This window comes from Anabrus simplex, chromosome 2, assembly GCF_040414725.1.
Source record: "Anabrus simplex isolate iqAnaSimp1 chromosome 2, ASM4041472v1, whole genome shotgun sequence".
Taxonomy (NCBI): Eukaryota; Metazoa; Arthropoda; class Insecta; order Orthoptera; family Tettigoniidae; genus Anabrus; species Anabrus simplex.
The window spans coordinates 136,614,509-136,636,757 of record NC_090266.1 but is presented as its reverse complement, the minus strand read 5'-3'; the positions used below and the strand labels follow the sequence as shown (position 1 = coordinate 136,636,757).

At 37.4% G+C, this 22,249-nt stretch overlaps 1 protein-coding gene across 1 annotated transcript in view; it reads right to left on the bottom strand.

Annotated features, from left to right (window-relative positions):
• Nucleotides 1-22,249, bottom strand: part of LOC136863939 (F-actin-capping protein subunit alpha) — a 206,342-nt gene that overhangs the window by 73,845 nt on the left and 110,248 nt on the right. The gene's annotated exons all lie outside the window — the stretch shown is intronic.

Genomic DNA, 22,249 nt, shown 5'->3' with positions numbered 1-22,249 from the left:
TGGAAAAGTTTTGGGATCTCCTTGACCAAACTGTAAACCAAATAAATATTAACAACGTTAAGATCCTATTAGGGGACTTCAATGCCCAACTCGAAAGAGAAAAGAAATACCGAAATATCATTGGGAAATGAGCTCCATATAAACATATAAATAAGAATGGTCCAAGACTTGTTGAACTCTGCAGAGAACACAAACTAATCTCAAAGTCCACCTACTTCAAAAGGAGGCCCAACAAACTTAAAACTTGGAAACATCCTGATTGGAGAAAAGGGGAATGGCAGCTCGATCGCGTATTTATGGACAAAAACTTCCACAGAGAAATCTACAATGTTAAAGTATTAAGAGGAGTAGATATAGGTTCAGATCATTACATAGTCAAAATCAAAATTAAGTTCACACCACTAAAAAAAGAAACCAAAATGCAATAAACAAAAGAGGAACTTTGATTCACACCAATTAATTAGGAATGATAAATATAGAGAAGTCACACAAAACATAAAACTGAAACTTAGAAGAGCTGGTTCCAATTCTCAGGCAACAAGTTGAAAATTTAGCCCCATTGAACACACGTAAAAGACATGCCTGGTGGAACTCAATGTGACAAAATTCAAGAAGAAAGACATCAGGCATGGTTAAAATTTCAAACACACAAAACAGAAGAAAGTGCAACCAACCTCAAAAATATCAGGAAAAAGTTCACACAAATTATCAGGCAAACCAAGAGACAATCACAGAAAGATCTAATCAACTCAATTGAAGAAAATTACCACAAAACAAATTCCAGAGACTTTTACAAAATGTTTGGAACACAAGTACAAAACTTTGCCCCTCCCACATTAATGATGAAAAGTGAGGATGGAAAAACGACACATAATGACAAGGAAAATGCTGAAATCATGGCAAAAGCATTCATTAAACTTTTGAATTGTGAAGAACCCCAGGAACTTTCAGCAATTAATACAGACACACCCATCAAAACCCTGCCCAAACTCATAAACCCCCAACAATCCAAGAGGTGGAAACAGCACTCAAAGAGTTGAAAAATTATAGGGCTTGCAGAGAAGACCAAGTTTTCGTAGAAATGTGGAAATATGCCAGTGATACAGTTCGAACATCCTTACACATGGCCCTAACAAAAATCTGGATAACAGAAAAGTTCCCCGAACATTGGACCAAAGCTATAATCCACCCACTCCACAAAAAAGGAGATAAAAGCAATCCAGATAATTACAGAGGTACAGTAGAAGTCCGCTATAGCGAGTACGGCATATAACGAGAACTCTTATAGCGTCTACTTTTTTCTGTCCCTTCAAAATTCCTATATTAAACTGTGTATCGTCCTTCGGTTACAGCGAGAACCCTATCACTGGCGCATCCGTTATTACGAGCGATTAAGCGCGCCCGTTTTTTTTTCCGTTACCGATATTTATGCACCCCAGCAATGATACTGCATGCGATCGATTGCCGGTATCCAAATTAAAGGTGAGAGGTATTATACCTGATCGCACTACAGTGTGTGACACTCAAGTATACCTAGATTTGGAAATAGGTAATGCGATATTGTCACACCCATTTTTAATGTTGGAGAAAGTAGAATATAATATTATTCTGGGAGCAGATCTCTTGAGAGAATGTAAAGCCATAATTGATATGGATAATAATCAAGTAAAGTTCCAAATTAATTCAAGTCAGGAGGATGTCCAACTAAATGACGTACCAGAGATTATGGGTGAAGAGAGAATTTGGACCACTCAAGTTCACCGTAACAAGGAAGAAAGCCCCGAGATATTTATGAATTGGGAATTAAAGGAAATAGAGGAAATGGAAATGAATTGTAAATTCGAGAGGATGATTGCCAATTTGGAAAGGGAGAATGAACAACAATCTTATTCTATTTGCCTTATTGACCCACAGTCAATGCAGGAATTAAATTACTTTTAATAATAACACATCATGTTTGCAACGTGCTACGCAATTACTGATGGAGTAGGAACCAACTAATGGGTCCACCTTTTCTTATGAAACGGATGACTCATACAAGAGAAGGGTGTGTACCAGGGAATCTCAGATCTTGCATAAATTTTGCATACATGTTAAATGAGCCAAGAATAACACAACTGCCAAAATAGTTCTTCGGAAAGGTGGACCCATTAGTTTGTTCCTATTCTATTCTCGGTTCAATACGGATACATAATGAAGTTATTAAATTTGAATTACTGACGGAATAAAAAAAGATCAGTGGTACAGTCCCTCAACAAGTGAACCCAGCATGTGCTCCAGTCCTGCACAGCCAAGCGCACCAATTCAAACATGCAAACTATAACGCTTTCTGTAGGTCGCATAAGCTAATTTCCGAAGAAATATTTTGGCAGTTGTGTTATTCTTGGCTCATTTAACACGTGTGCAAAATTTACGCAAGATCTGCGATTCTCTGGTACACCCTTCTCGTGTCATCCGTTTCATGAGAAAATGGGGGGAACTGCTTTCTACAACAAGTCTTTGATGAAGCATTATGTTATTGATTTAATGTCCCAATAACTACTGTGGTTTCTGGAAATGCTGAGGTGCTAAAAAGTTTGTTTTTTTATGTGCCGGAAAATCTGTTGGCAAGGCTGGTGTATTTCAGCACAATCAATCGCAACCAGACCAAAAACAGCCTAGTCTGCAGTTTTACGAGATAATTAATAGCATTATCATAGCCATGAGATCTCCAGTTTTACCTGGAATCCAAACCGCCTGATTAAGACAATCGAGCCTGGCACATTGGGCTCAGAAAGAGTCACTCAGCCTGCTTTTGTTGGTTTACTGAAGTATTTTCCTCTACATCTGTGACTGTCATGAGCCAAATAAGTAAACAAGAAAAGAACACTGTCCCTGTGTCAGTATCATGTTAACACTACCCTCACATTTTCAATGCACACTCTTCTTGTTACAAATTTCAGCATGAAGTTTTCATTCAGAATAGCTCTTTGTGCAAGTCACATGAACGTTTATGTGTAACTGATACTGTTATCAGATCTCCAGCATGGAAAAACAGAAAACAATGCTTCTATGCAGAGAAATGCATGAAACAAAAAACATTACAGTGAATGAACTAATTTCAAAATTACAACCTATGACAGATATGTTATCAAAAACAAGTGCTATCATTCTAAGTAATCTGAATCACTACAGAATGCTTCTGATAGCTCTGATCTCTTATGAACTGTGATCATATGTAAATACCTCCCATTTACATTTACATTGAAATTTGAGGTTATTTCTTAAATACTAGTCACTTCAAAATGAAATTTACTTGTCCGACAAATTCCTTCTGGATATGGTGAGGTGCAACTAGTGCTATTACCTGGACCCTGTTACAATGTTCTACAGGCCTACAAAGCACTTCAAAAAAGATCTTTGCATGAAATAGCACATTCATCCAAGAACATTAAAAAACAAACTGAATGATAAACAGCTGATGGGACAAAATACATTTTACAGCATTATTTCAAACCTCTGAACAAGACTACATGAATGAAAACACAGTCCATTCAGAGAACTGGTCCATTTTGGGCTTAACCTGCTTAGCGCCGAGATCCGATCTATCAAATCACAGGTTCCCACAAAATTGTCAAGTTGATCCTATCTATCAGATGTTGAAGTTTTATCATGATATGTTTGCAATTTCAGCCTTTGCCTGACCTCTAGCAGCTAGTATTGTAGATTAGAACATGGAGTACCCATTATAGCCATCAGATCTCTCTGTAAAGCTTTTGTGAAGAAACAAAACAATATTGAAATGCACTTTAAGCTTGTTGGTAAACAACATGGAGTCAAGGAAGTGTGTGCAGTAGGAGAGCATATTTAGAAGATTATTCTAGTGATGACGAGGATATTAATGTGTGCGACTTGCCAGAAAGTGATTCAGATAGAGAATTAGAAAGTGAAAGTGTTGTTTGTGACATTGTAAAACCATCTCAGCCTATTCTTAATGCATTTGACTCACATCTCCGGTACGTCAGGACTCCTTCAATCTTATTTCACCCGATGTTTCTTTAAGTGAATATGAGACTGACTGCAAGGATGATAACACTGCTGGTGATAATATGAACTGTGGAGTGAATGATGATCTACATCATGTTATGAACAATTCATTATAGAATAGTGTGTCAGAGTGAGATGTTCAACCACCATCCCGTGACATATCTTGAAATGCCAGGACCGAAACATGTGCCATCACAAAATTCCAAACCTATGTATGTATGTTGGGTATTCAGCCCGAAGGCTGGTTTGATCCTCTGCAGCTCTGCCAACAGCTGTCATAAATAGCCTAGGCGTCACTGAAGAGGCGTACTAGGGAAACGAGGAGTGAGGTAGTTTCCCGTTGCTTTCCTCACCGAGCCAGCCGCTGCTATTACATATCAGTCTGCCAAGCCCACTGAAATGCATGCACCAACCCACCCTATGAGCGATATCTTCACACCATTCACAAGAGGGCTGTATAAGCAGTGGTATTACTAGCATCACTCATACCTCAGTCACTTTCATATTGTCAAAGCCAAGGATGAGACTGAGACAGGTCAATAAAAGTAACAAATTTGATATAGCCCATACCAGAAGACATAGTGCACTGTAAACACCTTGCCAGCAAGAGTATTTTAACAATGTTTACAGTGACTTTATTACAATAACTAGTAAAAGAGACAAATGGGTATGCAATGAAGTACATTACTAAACATTATAAACACATGTCTTCTTCCTCTGGGACTAAGACTTGGAAAAATATGACATTGCCAGAAATGACGGCTTTTATTGCTCGTATTTTGAATATGGGAATGTTAAAATTACCAGCAATAGTATCATACTGGTCGCAGTGTTTGTGCCACATTATACCATGGTTGAGAACAATGTTTTCCCAAAACAGATTTCAATTAATATCATTTCATTCCTCATTAGAACATCTGCATAGATGAAAGTCTAGTCAGAACGAATACACACTTGTCAAAAATGCAGTACCTGCCAAATGCACACCATCATCATTAGGGTATCAAGTTCTGGAAGCTCTGTGATAGTGTGGTCAATTATTGTCTTGCATTTTATGTTTATAGAGAGGCCAAAGACACATCAGACAGAGCTTTCATGAAGCAACGTGGCCTTGGGTTTCTTGTAGTGAAGACATTGCTATCTAAAGTGAAATTACTAAACAGGGAGGGTTACCATGTATTCGTTGATAATTTTTTTACCAGTATACTTCTGGCCAAAGACATGAACCAAGTTGGGACCTTCATTACAGGGACTATGAGAAGGAATAGGAAATATATGTCTAAAGATGTACAAAAGAAGTATGGGGTGGGTGAGGCCAAGTATTTTAGATGTAATAAAATTGCTTTGGCTGGCATTCAGGAGAAAAGTCAAACTAAACCTTTACCCCTTTTGTAAATGAATTCAGAAGCTAAAGATGGTAAATGAGTATATAAGGGAAGTGATAAAACCTGATATAATTCATCAATACAATAATTTTATTAGGGGTATTGACAGCAATGATATGATGCTCTATACGTTTGGGCAGATGATAATGAATAGTTATATACTCTACAAAATGAACACAGATGGGAAGATACTGATGTCTGATTTTACATAGGACATAGTTGAGACAATCGGGAAAGCGTTGATTTTTTAAAGAAAAGCAATATCAGACTTGATCTGATTGGTGGGGGTGAATTGTAATTTGAGGTTATAGTACTAGTCACTTCAAAATGAAATTGACTTGTCCTACAACTTCCTTCTGGATATGATGAGATGCAACTAGTGCTATTACCTGGAAGAAGGAAAGAGATTGCTGTATGTGTAACAAAGCCAGCGAGGAAAAGTATGAAAAACAAAAGTAAGCCTGCACCATTTGCACCAAATGTGAAAAAGGTCTGCATGATCCATGTATTCCAGAGCACACCTGTTTGAGGTAAACACAGGATTATGGGGTGATATGTTATACACTGAAATATTGACAGTTATAGAGTTGTGTTTCCTAGAATGTTAACATTTTCAGTACATGTTAAAATGCACAATGATATATAAAAATTAATTTCCAGATCTGTGAATCAAATTTTTTTGTTTTTTTTTGTTTTCAACTTAGTTTATAATTGTTTTTAATTTATGCATAATTTTGAAACAGTAGAGTAGGAGAGTAATATTTTGAAGTTTTATACAGTGAAAATTTGTTGGCGTGTTCCTCATTAACATGTTTTCCCCTCTTAGCACATCGTAAATTCGAAGTCCCAATTCTCATCGTATTAAATCCATATAAAATACCTCACTTATCACGTCACGAATTTTCGCTATTACCGCTTAGTACGATCACATTTTCCCTAGCCCTGAAAATGTTATTTGTAATCCCTTATGAAACAAACATGATTTCCAACTCAGGTAAGATCCATCGCCACAACTGCGTGATTACAGAAATAGGTCTTAAATTCCTGAACTTCACAGGTTAAGTTGCACGTTCGGGGAGTAAGTCGTTAACTTTAGGAATATTCAGTTTTGCTCGCCGGTTAGTCTATTTGTGCTTATATTTTACATTCCATTCAAAAGTTGGAAATTTATTTTTTGTTGAGTGGTCCAGTGAAGTGTAGCAAATATTTATCATGTGATACAGTAGCCTATGTCTGGATTAAGAACATATAAACATACCTATCGCAATACGAATTTTCACTATTACCGCTTTCTATGAGTACGATCACATTTTTCCTAGCCCTGAAAATGTATTTGTCATCCCTTGTGAATGAAACGTGATTTACAACTCAGGTAAGAGCCGTCACCACAGCTGCGTGCTTACAGTAAAAGTGAGCCTATTTGTGCTTGTATTTTGAATACCATCCAGAAGTTAGAAATTTATTTTGTGTTGAGTGGTACTGTACAGTGAAGTTTTGCCACGTGATATGGTAGCCTATATCTGGATTAGTAACAATCTTGTGAAATTGACTAGCATGGTGCATATTTGTCTTGTGATAGCCTAGTTATGGATACGGAAAAGGTCGTGAAATTCCTTACTAATCAAGCCAAAATTAAAATCTTTCAGGAAGTGGACTGGCATCCGTACCTTTGAACACGCACCTTCGAGTTTCGACTCGATCACCTAAGTTGGTCGAAGTTTTGTTCGATTTAAAATGGCGTGTAACCTCCAATTTACTAGCAAAGAGTGTGACTAGAGAATACTGGGGGATTTTTTTTTTTTTTTTTTTTTTTTTTTTTGCTATTTGTTTAACGTCGCACTAACACATCAAAGGTTTTCGGCGAGAATAATGTTTAATAATCCACTGCTTCAAAATAAGGCTTCTAATATTGTTTTAGAAATAGTGTGATCTGCAATAATACTTGGATATTCTTATTATATTGGCCCCTGTGCATAACTTACCATATTTGTTCTTTGGTGGTTTCCACACCTTTCATTGCACTTATTTTATAAGCCACAGCAGAAAAGGTTTTCATATTTGTTCTCTCGTGTTTCTCACACCTTTTAATAGTTTCCTCTCATCTTTAGAAATGGTAGATATAGTTTTCACTGTACCCGTGGATACACAACGTAAAATGCCCTCACATTACATGTAACTAATCTCATGATTAGACCCGTATTGAATTTGCTATAATATGCTTACAATATTGTGATTTTTTTATAGTCACAATATTGTAAGCATATTATAGCAAATTCAATACGGGTCTAATCATGAGATTAGTTACATGTAATGTGATAGCCAACAAACAGGTATATTAACCTTAAGGTTGAAGTCAGTAAGATTGCTGAAGATATATGGTTTTTGAAAGAATGTTTAATGTGCAGTACAATACCTAAGTTTTTAAGGTCTACCCAAAGAAAGAACATATCAAGTTCAAAATCTCTTGACACCCAAAACAGAGTAAACAAAATATGGCTAAAAAATGAAATAAAGTTGCTATATAGAAAGAAAACATTACTAAACTTGCAACTTTACAAAGTACACTTAAGTACGTCCCAATTTACATCCCCATTAGAATGGAGTTCAATTCAACAGTATACCAACGAAAAACTTTCCAACATCTTAGACAGAAAGCAAAAAACTCTGAAAAACAAATTAGAACACCTAAAAGCAGCTCAAAAAAAGTCAACAACACACACAAATAGAGAAAAAGACCAGATTTCTTTAATGAAAAACACCCCCGCGACAATTAATTTATCAGACATAAACTGTTCTGAAAATGAAATGAACATACATAATAAAGGAGCTAAATTCAATTGGTCTAATCCGCAAAAAACGGAAGATTTAACAACCACAAAAGCGGAATCAGAAGTAAATCTAGGGAAATTGCCGGCAGAAATACAAAATGATATTAAATTCGAAGTAAAAAAGAAACTCCCAGGTTTAGTAACAGAAATAAAATAAGGGATAACAACATTATTGTAACCAAGGCGGATAAAGGCGAAACAATAGTCCTAGTAAATAAAAGCGACTACATTAAAAAAAAACGAAGAGTTCTTTTCTAATGAATCTTACACTATAGTAAATAAAGACCAGGTCTCTAAAATTCAACGAAATCTAAAAACAATCCTTAAAAATTCAACTTGTTTATTTAATGAGCAAGAACAAAATATTGTTAACATGAACCCGACAATACCTAAGGCAACACACCCATTTGACCAATCATAAACAGCAAGAATAGCCCAATATATAAAATGTCAAAATTTATACATCAGTTTCTTAAAAAACATAAGTTCTATAATACTTCCTCAATTAAAAATTCAATTGAATTTTGCAAAAAACTGAAGAACTTCAACTTACAACCCAACCATACGATGAGCTCGTTTGACATTACTAATATGTATTCAAACATCCCTATTAAAGAAACAGTGGAAATTATTAATTCAAACCTCTCCAAACATAGTAACCTAGTAAGCTTGAAATAGATGAATTTATTAAACTACTTAAATTCATATTAAATAATAACTATTTCACTATTAACAACAAAATTTACCACCAGTTGAGTTTAGCTATGGGTGACCCCAGCACAGGGATATTAGCAGATATTTATATGGACAACATGGAACATAGAATAATTAAACCGAATATGGAAGGACTCTGCCTTTGGCTAAGATTTGTAGGCGACACGTTCGTAATAATAGATAACAGGAAAAATAATAGTGAAAAAATCTTAGATTTTTTAAATAATATTGACAGTTACATAAAATTTACTAAAGAAGACTAAAAAGACAATTCATTAAATTTCCTGGACGTTACCGTAACATGCTTAAATTCTAAATTCGATTTTCAAATATTCATAAAGCCGAAACAAACTTCAATAACAATAAGAAATGATTCACTCACCCGAAATCCCACAAACAGGCAACCTTCTTTAGTATGGTCTACAGAGCTCACAAAATACCCTTATCACCCGCGAATTTCACAAAGGAACTAAATTTTATAAAAGAACTAGCACTACTCAATGGATACAAAACAGAGATGGTAAATCGAATCATCAATAAAGTAAAACTCAAATTAGCCACAAATCTCACACCGGAAAAGACTAAAAAATCAAAATACGCAACTTTTACTTACACCAGTCCAACGATTCATCAAATAGCAAACCCACTGAAAAAACGGGATATGCAAATAACCTTCAAAACACACAACACCAATAAAAACTTATTCTTTAATCATAACATAGTAAACTCCAACAATAACAAATTTCAAGGCTCCGGAATATACAGACTATCATGCACACACTGTAAATTTTCATATGTTGGCCAAACTGGCCGCAGCTTCCTTGCTAGATACATGGAACACTTTAATGCCTTAAGACACAATAAATATTCCGCAATGAGTAACCATATGAACGAAACCGGCCATCAGTATACCTCAATAGGCAAAGACCTCACAATAATCAAAAGGATTGAAAAGGGGAAGCTAATGACGGAGTTTGAAAATATATATATTTATTTGGATCAATATTTTAATAAGGAAAAAAACTTGAATGACGTGGTCGATATAAAGAGTCCGTTAACAGAGAAATTGCCAATATTATCACAAACTTCCAAATCAGATAATAGTAAATTCTTTAAGATATTTGATCTGAACACTGTGCAAGGACATCAGTTGAGGGGAGAAGAAAGCACAAGACCCTCTCATGCATGCCCAGCACTATCCTTTCTTGGCAATACATACTTCCTCACTCCCTCTGATGCAATTTACATGTCTAACACAAAAAATAACCAGACCACTTAGCTTCACTGTCCCAGAAAATTAGCAAAGTGATCCAAACAAAAAAAAACAAAAAAAAAGGAAAAGGTTTACAGCAGTTTAGTGCCATCTCTATTTACTAATAAAGATATTTCAGATACATATTATGAATTAAAATTATGTCTGTAAACTGTGTCAAATATCAAAAGAATGTTTGATAGAACGAAAAAAGTATGGTAGCTATCATTTGTGAAATAGCTGGCCTGGAACTAAACTTATCTATGAAACATTTTGGCCAAAATCAAAGTTTTGGTAAATTTGATCTGAACAGGTGAGCATTCTAAAATGGTAATGTGTCATTTGTCGTCATAGGTGCCACAAATGTAAAAGTACCACTTTAGAATTGGCAGATGTTTTTAATGGTAGTCAATTCTTAAGTGGTCTAAGTCGCATTGTGTTCCATGGACCACTGTGGTATGTGAAATTAGTTATAACTAAAGCAATCTATGTGACATGCTGTTATTCCGATGCTATTATTGCACCACATTATTGAAAATAATTGTGGTAATTTACATATACTGGTAAATGTAGTTGACAACACTACTGATAAATGAAATTGGCAACATTGTTTTAATGTTTCTTTTGTCAGGGTTAAGCAAGTAAAACCGTAGGTGATATTTATTTACAAGTGGACAAAGTAGTTTTAGTGAAAATTCCGGTGCAAGATTTGTGGCTAATTTGAATTTTATTTTATTGATGATTTGATTTAGCAATCTCTATTTTGTATCCATTGAGTACTGCTAGTTCTTTTATAAAATTTAGTTCCTTCGTGAAATTCGCGGGTGATAAGGGTATTTTGTGAGCTCATTAGCTCTGTAGACCATACTAAAAAAGGTTGCCTGTTTGTGGGATTTTTGGTGGAGTGAATCATTTCTTATTGTTATTGAAGTGTGTTTCAGCTTTCTGAATATTTGAAAATCGAATTTAGAATTTAAGCGTGTTACGGTAACGTCCAAGAAATTTAATGAATTGTCTTTTTAGTCTTCTTTAGTAAATTTTATGTAACTGTCAATATTATTTAAAAAACCTAAGATTTTTTCGCTACTATTTTTCCGGTTATCTATTATTACGAACGAAGCTAATGACGGAGTTTGAAAATATCTATATTTATTTGGACCAATATTTTAATAAGGAAAAAACCTGAATGACGCGGTTGATATAAAAAGTCCGTTAATAGAGCAATTGCCAATATTATTACAAATTTTCAAATCAGATAATAGTAAATTCTTTAAGATATTTAAACTGAAAATTAAAGGTATGTATCTACGTTCTAGTAAAATAGTGTACTTTAATGTAGGTTATGTAGTGCACTATTGCTTTAGCACCTGCACGGTGATTGATGTTGCATTATGTTATAGTGAAATGGGCAAGCGTGTCGAATTACAACCTTTCGTTGTAACTTACAGATACGATACAATCAGTACGTGGACATTTACAACAGCAGAGAATGTCTAGTATTGGAAATATGGGAGAAGCTGCAGTTTCTGCAGATGAAACAAGAAAATAATCATCAGTCAAGACGACTAGAAAAAAGAGAGGGAGAGAGTGTGTGAGAGAGAGAAAACACACACGTGGAGAAAGAATGTAAGAAAACCAAAAAGAGTGGCCAATGAATATACAAACAAGAGTACATCTAGTACAAGCTAAAGTATTCGTAGCCACAGTTTGCTCATGTCAATGTAACTGCACAGAACACATACCCCCACCCATTCAAAAAGATATTCATGATTGATTCTATGAATTGGGTAGCTGGGATTCCCGAACTGTTTGGCTGTGTGATGCAGTTACCATTATATCACTTAAAACGAGCTTGGAAAAGAATGCAGAAATCAGCCAGCTAGGCGAAAGACACAATCCCGCCAGTTCATTCTTAACAACAAACCTGTTTGCAAGAACTTCTTTCTACACATTCCGCAAATCAGTGAACATTGCTTAGATTACGCACTAAGAGTTAAACAACCAGATTGTACTCTCGTTTCATCACCAGACCTCAGGGGACGTAAAGTTCCCGCAAACAAGGTGAAGGAAGAGAAGATCGAGTGGATCCGAGAGCATATTAAGAGTTTCCCTAAATAAAGGAATCATTATGGAGGAAGATCATCCAGCCATCAATATCTGGCACCTAACCTAAATCTCAGTAATATGTGTGTGTTGTTTGTAGAAAAAAGTTCTGAGAATAAAGAAATTCTAAAAAACTTCCTTATACAAGAAGGTATTCCGCACGGAATTTAATATACATTTTTACATTCCTTAGAAAGATACTTGCAAGATTTGTGATTAACTCTGCAGAAACTAATATAGAGAAATGTTTAGGAATTAGACAAACTGACACACATACAAAATTGGCTGCCAAAGGAAGAGAGCTTTTGAATTCATATAAACGAGACAACCACAAAGATGGAAGCACAAATGTGTTAATAACTTTTGACCTCAAAAGAACTCTTGCCCTTCCTTGCCTAAATACAGGCAAGTCTATTATTTGAGACAACTCAACATGCTCAACTTCAGTATACATACCAACCAGCATGATAGAGAAAAATTTGTCATGAACACATGGCATGCGACAACAGGTGCCAGGGGTTCTCAAGACTTTACATCTTGTTTGTATCACTATATGAAACACCAACATCCTCATCAAATATCGAAGCTCAATCTCAAATGAAATTTGTGTGCTCTATCTTGTAACTGGTCACACACATTTACCCAATGATGGAAACTTCATTCATTAGCAGAGCTCAACATAAGCAAAGCCACATATTTACCCCAAACAAGTGGATGGAATTGGTGAAAAAAATTGTAGAACACAGTCTCCTTATATTGTTCACAATATGGTGAGTAAGTTAGTGTCATCTGACGACTGACTAAATCAGATCTTCAAGAATTACCATGCTTTGGTGGGGGATAGTGTGATGGTTTCAAAGATCCACAAGGCAAAATTTGTCAAGAAACAATCTGTGATGCATTATAATGATTACACAGACATTTTCAAGTCAGTTGATCTAAAATACAACTATCTGTAAAACTACAGAGCTTCATAGATTCCTTGCAGAGCTCCACCCCAATTTAGCAAGTACTGATATTCTGCTTACTCATACGAAGAAACTGTAAGAATGTGTACCTCCAGTGCATCAACCCTTTTACCTGTCCCTTCCACATCACAACCCCAGGGTCCGGCTCCAAGCCTAAATGGTTAGCATGCTGGCCTTTGATCACAGGGGTCCTGGGTTCAATTCCCGGCAGGGTCAGGAATTTTAACCATAACTGGTTAATTCCGCTGGCACTGGGGCTGGATGTATGTGTCACCATCATAATTTTGTCTTCATCATGATGTGCAGGTCGCCTACGGGTGTCAAATCAAAAGACCTGCATCTGGCAAGCCGAACTTGTCCTCGGACACTCCCAGCACTAAAAGCCATTCGCCATTTCATTTTCACAACCGCAGGAGTATTCCAGTAAATGAGGCGGAGGATGTTCTGCCAGCTCATTGAGGAGATGATCTATAACTTGATGTGTGTGGTTTTGTGTACAACGCATAAGTGGTCTACAATTTGTTTAAAATATGTATTCAGGTTGTGAAAAGGATTTAAATATGGTGTCTTTGGAGTACCGAGTGTTAAGTACATCATTATTTACTACACGTAAAAGGTTCCATACATGCGAATAATTAATGCACACTTCATTAAAACATGTTTCATTGAATTCCTCTGTTCTTACTATTTGTAATATAGACCACTTTAGTTCCAGGCTAGACAAATATAATCACAAGTGAGAATACAAAATAAACAGGTTATTACAAAAGGAAACCTGCATATTAACTCAGATATTCCAGAAGATAACGTATTCCAGAAAACACCGCGTTTCCTCAGAACCAATGCTTAAAAAGATGGAATAAAATAATGTAATGCATAAAAATAAGAAATGATAGCCTATACTTAAAGATGTAGTAGTAGTAGTAGTAGGTTTTATGTTACATTAAATACCTTTATGGTTTTCGGACACACCAAGGTGATGGAATTTGTCCCCCAAGAGTTCATTTACAAGCCAGTAAGTCTATCGACACAAGGCTGCCATATCTGAGCACCTTCAAATACGAATGGACTGAGTCGAAATTAAAACTCCCAACTTCGGCTCACAAAGCTGGTGCTAAATTCTCAAAATACTTGGCCCGGCAAGCAAAAAACAAGAATGTGAACTTAATATTTTAATGTACTGTAATGGTAACTCAAATCTCAATCAAATCAAATCGGATACTTGCAGATGGAAGGGTTTCCTAGTAAGTCCTGATACACTGAAGGTGGAATTTGTTTGCATTCTTCCCAAAGCATGGTGAACAGCTGTAATGTTGTTGGGCAATTTGATCTGGCATGCAAATGAGGCTCTAGTTCATTCTAAAGACGTTCGATGGAGTTCAGGTTGAGGCGTTGTGCAGGACATATCATCACATCCACCTGATTTTCTTTGAACCATTGCATGCTATTCTCTAAAATGTTTTCATTAACACCTGGTATTCATCGTGCTATTAACTAGAACTAATGATCCAAGCCCAAATCCGGTGAAACAGAACCAAACCAACACACCACCTCCACTGAATTTTACTGTCGTCAAAACACACACGAGTAAATACCATTCAGCAGGCATCTGACAGGTCCACACATATCCATGAGCACATACCATGACTCATCACTACTGTATATCCTTCTTCCACTGTTCCACAGAACAACGACGGCATTGTTTGCACCACTAACTGACACAACACATACGTTCATATGATCAGTGGCTTCCAGGCAGCAGACTACTCCGAAAACTGAATCCTATCGCCTCTTGACAGATCGTTCTGTCACTGACCAGCAACGGAAGTCCTCTGCAACAGCTGACAAGGAATTCTCTATGTTGACACATTCTAATAAATAAATAAAAACATGTCTAAGATGGTGACACATTGTACCTGCACTTATATACCCTCTGATGGATAGTCTGACATTACACGAGCATGTTCAGTGGAGGGCCAAGATATTGATGGCTACATAACATACGTTAAGGATAAAAACACTTTCTTCTTCTTGGCCATTTTCCCAATTTTATTGGAATCGACACTTAATGAGGATTGCCAGGCATCCAGATTTTCTTGATGAACAGCAAAGTCATGATTCGGTAAAAAATCCCATTTACCCCAAAGTAGAAGACATTTCACATATTTCTGTCTCTACTTTTAATTATCTATTTGAAGAATGTGAAATTAAAATTAAAAGGCTGCATGATAAATTGAACATAACAGATGGCAATAAAACTGCGCTCACAATACTGTACTACTCCAAGTTCCAGGGAAGTGTTTATTACACAACAGTCAGCAGCAAATCCGTAGTCCATGATAGTTCCCTGGCAATCAATACAACATAGTAGGGGATCTCTTGACGGCCTGAGAGAAACCGTTGTCAATGGCAACATTAGAAGCGGAACTGATGGTAAACACAAACTTCTCATTTACATGCTAACTTTCAATGTTTTCTCTTTGCAGAAGAAGCGAACGAACTACCACGGAGTTTTAAGAGCAAGCAAATATATCAGGAAGGTAATGTAGTGCTTTATTTAGTTTTAAATTTGTTTAAAAAAGAGTTGCGATTGTGTTGTGTATAGTCCCATCTGACATTTTCAGAAAGCCAGCAGACATCATAAAAAGATAATCTGAGGAAGTTTTAATCTAACATCATACAGGATGAGCAACATGAAGTGGAACCAGTTCCGCACCCCGGAAGCGCAGCTTGCACACGGGAGGTGCATGCATGACATGAAGTCTGCAGTAAATACAATGTTACATAAGCTATTTCTAACAAACAAACAAACAAACAAACAATAAAAGTACTCATATATATCATGCCAGAAGATGTTGATACCGTCTCCCTTCGCTGTTCAAGCATTTCTGGCACCTGCTTAGGAAACTGTTCATTACCATCTGTAGTTCCCTCTAAGAAATATCAGCTATTTCTTGACGAATGTTATTTCGAAATTCATCTAGCGTGTGTGGATTTGTTTTGTACACTTCCTCTTTCAATGCCACCACGCATGGGGTTAAATCGGGGAATGAGGAGGCCATGTGTTGTTAGTGATAACTATCTTCACACACTGCGCGGATTTCCTGTAAGTGGGCTGTATATGCAGTCGCAGAATCTTTCTGGAAAAACATGGCACTTCTTTCCCTCTCAGTTAATTCTACAAAGAACTACCACAGAATGGTTTGTACATACCTATCACTATTGATAGTTCCCAACAAAAAAAAAAAAAAAAAAAAAAAAAAAAAAAAAAAAATTGGGCCTATTATTCTCTCGCCGCTAATAGCGTACCGCACTCCTATTTTTGCATCATGTAGGTGTACTTGGTGAAACTGATTAGGCTTTTCGGTACTACAATAACAATTACTGTGTGTATTAAAATACCCACTTAGGTGAAACCATGATTCGTCCAAAAAGGACATTGGATTAGGGTCAATTTCTCCGTCATGTATCGTATTCAAAACCCATTGCAAGTTAGAAACTTCATAGTGGGGGTCCGTATTGAACTTAAGCTTATGAAAGAAGTATCTCTTGGAAGTCCACCTTTTCAACACAATGTTTTCTGATTCATTAGAAATCAAAAACAAAATGACATGTTAAAATTGGGACATGTTTCGCCTATAATGTAGGCTTCCGTAGGGATGTGGCGACCCCATCGCCCAGTGGGAAACCACTGCAGTCAGCCACCCGAGTATTGGCGGGAAAACCATAGCTATTCGGGGGGTATGGAGGAAATGCCTACTCCCAGCCCTGACCAACTAGGGTGAACATTATCCTGGCAGAAGGTATAAAATGCCCTCTGGGGCTCATTACCTCAGTTGTAACAACGCTACCGATATTGCGGTAGCCCAGCTTAATACTTCGGCTTGTGAAGTAACCATGGAGCACATGATAATCACTACTTTACCCCAGGGGGTTAATCCCCCGTCGACTGAGGTCGACGCAAGCAGGTTGTCGGATTCTGGGGAACCTGTATCGTGTGCGGAGGGAGAGTCAGAGCTCCCCAATACCTCAAAATCCTCAATACGCCGGTCACAAAAGATCAGACCCAAGAGAACTTTTAAATTGGGAACCATCAACATACAGACCATGATCAGAGTGGGGAAACTGAAACAAGTCCTAGATGCAATGAGAGAACATGGAATCAGCATACTGGCTCTACAAGAAACGAGATTCAGAGAAGAAGATACGGTGGAATCAGAAGGATATGTAATTTTGAAGGGAAAACCGGGTATCAAGATGAAGCAACAGCCGTTTATGTTTGGTACGGCGTTTATAGTAGACCGAAGCTTCTTGAGTAGTGTCATTGACTGGAAGGGTGTGAATGAGAGACTGTCATACTTGATGAGGAAAATTGGCAATAAAACTTATACACTTGTCAATGCACATGCCCCCACAAATGATAAGAACAAAACAGACAAGGCAGGGACAGAGAACTTCTGGAACACACTGGATAAGGTAGTTACGGAAGCAAACAAGAGAGGTGTCACGATCTTGCTGGGGGATTTCAATGCTCAGCTAGGCATTGAAAGGAGATTCAAAGGCCCTGTAGGGGATTACACTGCACACAAGAGAACAAATAAGAATGGAGAAAGGCTTGTGAACTTGTGCAAAAGACACAAGATGAGAATCATGACCACACACTACAAAGCCAAGGCGAGTAAAAAGACAACCTGGGTAAGTCCGGGCAATAGAATTGGTGAAAGGCAGATAGACCACGTAGCGATCCGAGACAAAAACCATGCAGAGATCATGAACACTAAAGTCAGGAAAAACAGCAGGATGGAGTCTGACCACTATCTTACTGAAATCAAATGTAGATGGATACCAAACAGAACTAGGAGAAACATGAACACAAACTCACACCAGATCGACAGAGAACTGCTGAACAAAAACCAAGATCAGTACATGAAGAACCTGACAGTGGAGAGTAAATGGGAAAACTTAAAGGATAAGGTTAGAGAAGAATCGAAACGATTGGCCACTAATAACAAGAGAAGGAAGCATGAGTGGTGGACAGAAGAATGTGAAGAGGCGGTAGAGTACAGGAGGAAGATGTGGGTAAGGTGGCAGACTACCAAGAAGGAAGAGGACCTGTCTTTCCAGACAGCGAGAAAGATGGCTGCCAAGACGATCAGGAATGCCAGAAGGAAAAGGTGGAATGAGAGGCTGGAAGAAGCTGATCATGCGTTTAAGAAAAACAAATCACGATCCTTCTTTAAGGAGACGAAGAGCAGGATAAAGGGTTATGAGGCGAGAGAACCTTTTGTGAAAGGACAAGATGGCGAGTTGAAAATAGGAGAAAAAGATGTATGCGAGGAAATGGCAAGATATTTCAAAGATCTACTGAACACAGAAGCACCCACAGGGAGTATTACTCTACAGTATAGCAGAGATATCAACCAAGGACGAGCACCCACCAAAACAGAAGTTGTGAAGGCAATCAAGGATCTCATGAACAACAAAGCGGCAGGTAATGATGGTATATGCGCCGAGGAGATCAAATGGGGTGGTCCTGCAATGGAAGAAAGCATGTACAGAATAATAATGGACATCTGGATAAATAAGAAGATACCTAGCGACTGGAAAGAAGCCATAATTATACCAGTACATAAGAAAGGAGACAAAAGAATACTGGATAACTACAGAGGTATCTCACTGCTAAATATTGGGTACAAGATACTCTCGAGATTATTGCTGAACAGAGTGGAAGCACAGCTTGAATCGACCATAGGAGAATACCAGGGTGGTTTCCGGAAAGGGAGAAACTGCGTAGAACAGATCTTTGGACTCAAGAGAATCATAGAACAGACACAGGAAAGGAAAAGACACAATAGTTACATTTGTAGACTTCGCAAAAGCCTACGATTCAATAGACAGGAACACACTACTGAACATCCTACGCGACAGAGGATTGGATTCTACGACACATGGATTGGTGGGGGAAACATTGAAGGATACAACTGCTAGAGTAAGATACCGGAGTATGTTATCAGACAGCTTTGAAATTAAGACAGGAGTCCGACAAGGGGATGGGCTGTCGCCAATACTATTTAACCTAGTTTTGGATGAAGTGGTGAAGCAGTGGAGACAGTTGAATAGAACCATGGGAATTGAAGGTGTACAGATTGGATATAAGATCAAAAACAATGTCATAGTGGATTGCCTTGCCTTCGCAGATGATATGATGTTGTTACATGGGAAGGAAGAAGAAGCAAATTTGGCACTAGTATATCTAGCAGAAACTGCAGCAAAGGTTGGTCTGAAAATAGCCTACAACAAGACGAAGGTACTGAATATGAAGACCGATTGGAATGTAAAAGGCCAAGTGGTAGAGTCGACAGCTTCCGGTACCTAGGTGAGAACATCACGGGTAAAGTACAAAGCAACAAAAGTACCACAGACAGAGCTAAACTGCTGCTGAAACTATGATATGCAGCCATGACTACATATGGAAAGAAGAACCTCTCGAATGCCGAACTGCGACACCACATGATAACCATCAGGAATGCTGCATTATATGCAACTGAAATGCTGACATTGGGCAAGAGAGCTTGCATACAATTGGAGAAGGAGGAAAGAAGAATCTTGAGACATATATGGGGCACCAAAAAACAAGGTGAAATTTGGGTACACAGATCAAGGCAGGAACTATATGCGAGTACAGAACCAATCTCGAGTGTGATAAGAAAGAGAAGGTTAGGATTTGTTGGACATATCGTGAGGATGGATGACAGTAGGCTAACGAAGAAGATATGGAATGCAACCTGCTTAACTGGAAATAAGTGGATGAAGGAAGTCAGAGAAGATTGGGAGACTATTGGCATAAAGGAAAAATATCCACTGATGACAGTAAAGGATAGGTCCAAATACAAAAAGCTCGTGGAAGGTCACAGATGGACAGACACCAGGATCCAGATTCAGATCACGGAAGCCGAGAGAAAGAGGAGGAGTGAGAGAATGAAGAGGTATTGGGAAGAAAGAAGACGTACCGAACAAGTCACTCGTGATCCTCAGGGGTCGTAACGAACCTAATAATAATAATAATAATAATAATAATAATAATAATAATAATAATAATAATAATAATGTAGGCTTCATCAGCCATACTATTCTTTACATTAAGGTTAAGATTGAGAAGTAGAAATGACTTAAGGCTTAAAGATATTACATAAAAAGGCTTGTAACATTTTTTTAAAATCACAATAATCATACTTATTACGATATAATGAACACTTAGGTGAAAATAACATGTTGTTATAAGATATCGTAGGGAATAAAATAACAAGGCTCATATATGGTAGGTAATGTTTGTCAATGTTCAGGTTCATTTTGTTTTTATGTTCTTAAAACTTGTTTCTTCATGGAATGAAAGTGCTATCACTTGAAGCTGTAATTGTAGCTGTTTAAAATCAAAATGAATGGGCTTGAAATGTATTGCTTCCTGTGGACAAAGTGGAAGAGGGGACTTCCAGAGAAGGTTCTTCCTTACAGCTGATGGTTATGTTTAGTACTAAAAATTCCAGTTGTGGTAGAAGTTATCTGAAACGAAAAAAGGGGGAAAGAGAAATAACTTAATTATAAACTCAGACGAAAATATATGGGGGAAATTGACGGAAGTCTGACAAATAGCATTGGGCTTACCCACTTCTCGTCCATACTTTGCTGCTGACAGCCTAGGTGCCTCAGTATGTTGATACGGCCAAGGCCAAGGCTGCGCGTCTAGTGTTGTATTTGCTGTGTATGGATGGGTATGCTGGAGTAGGAGAGGGGGAATGGGGAGGGAGGAAACTATGGTTATAGGGGGAGGAGGCCTGTTGGTGGGCTACATTATAGCCAGAAAGGATTTATCTGTGATTTGAATAGAAGTATCTCTTAATTTCAATTTATTTAGGAATTGTGGAAGCAGTCCATAGAGGGGACTACGCAACTCAGTGACGTAATTTAAGTTACGATCTTGGTTGCTAAGGCGATCGATATAAATATAGATGTTTTCATATTCGTTCATTAGCCTACCCTTTTTCAATCTCTTTAAAATGTTTAGAACTTGCTCTATTGTAGTATAAGTATGTCCTGTTTCCCTCACGTGAATACTCATTGCCAAATATTTTTGGTTTTTATTAAAGTATTCTAAATATCTGGTGGAAAAGCTTCTGCCTGTCTGTCCTACATATGAAAAACGGCACTGTGAACAAGTGAGCTTGTAAATCTCTGATTCAGAAAACCAATCTTTTATGGGGTTAACAGTAACAGAACCTGAATATTCACAAACATTAACTACCATACATGAGCCTTGTTATTTTATTCACTACGATATTTTATGACTCAACATGTTATTTTCACGTAAGTGTTTTTTGTTTTTTTTTTTTGCTAGGGGCTTTACGTCGCACTGACACAGATAGGTCTTATGGCAACGATGGGATAGGAAAGGCCTAGGAGTTGGAAGGAAGCGGCCGTGGCCTTAATTAAGGTACAGCCCCAGCATTTGCCTGGTGTGAAAATGGGAAACCACAGAAAACCATTTTCAGGGCTGCCAATAGTGGGATTCGAACCTACTATCTCCCGGATGCAAGCTCACAGCCGCATGCCTCTACGCGCACGGCCAACTCGCCCGGTCACGTAAGTGTTCATTTTATCTTAAGTGTGATTATATGATGTTTTAAAAGTTACAAGCCTTTTTACGTAATACCTTTAAGCTTAGCCTTAAGTCATTTCTACTTCTCAATTTTACCTTAATGTTACGAATAGCATGGTTGATCTTGCCTGCATTATAGGCGAAACATGTCCCAATTTTAACATGTAATTTAGTTTTTGATTTCTAATAAATCAAAAAACATTGTATTGAAAAAGTGGACTTCCAAGACCCATTTCCTTCATAAGCTTCAAAACCCATTCACAAAATCGCATTCGTAATGCAGGGTCACCCAGTTTAAGTTCTTGCACTCCAGTAATTTT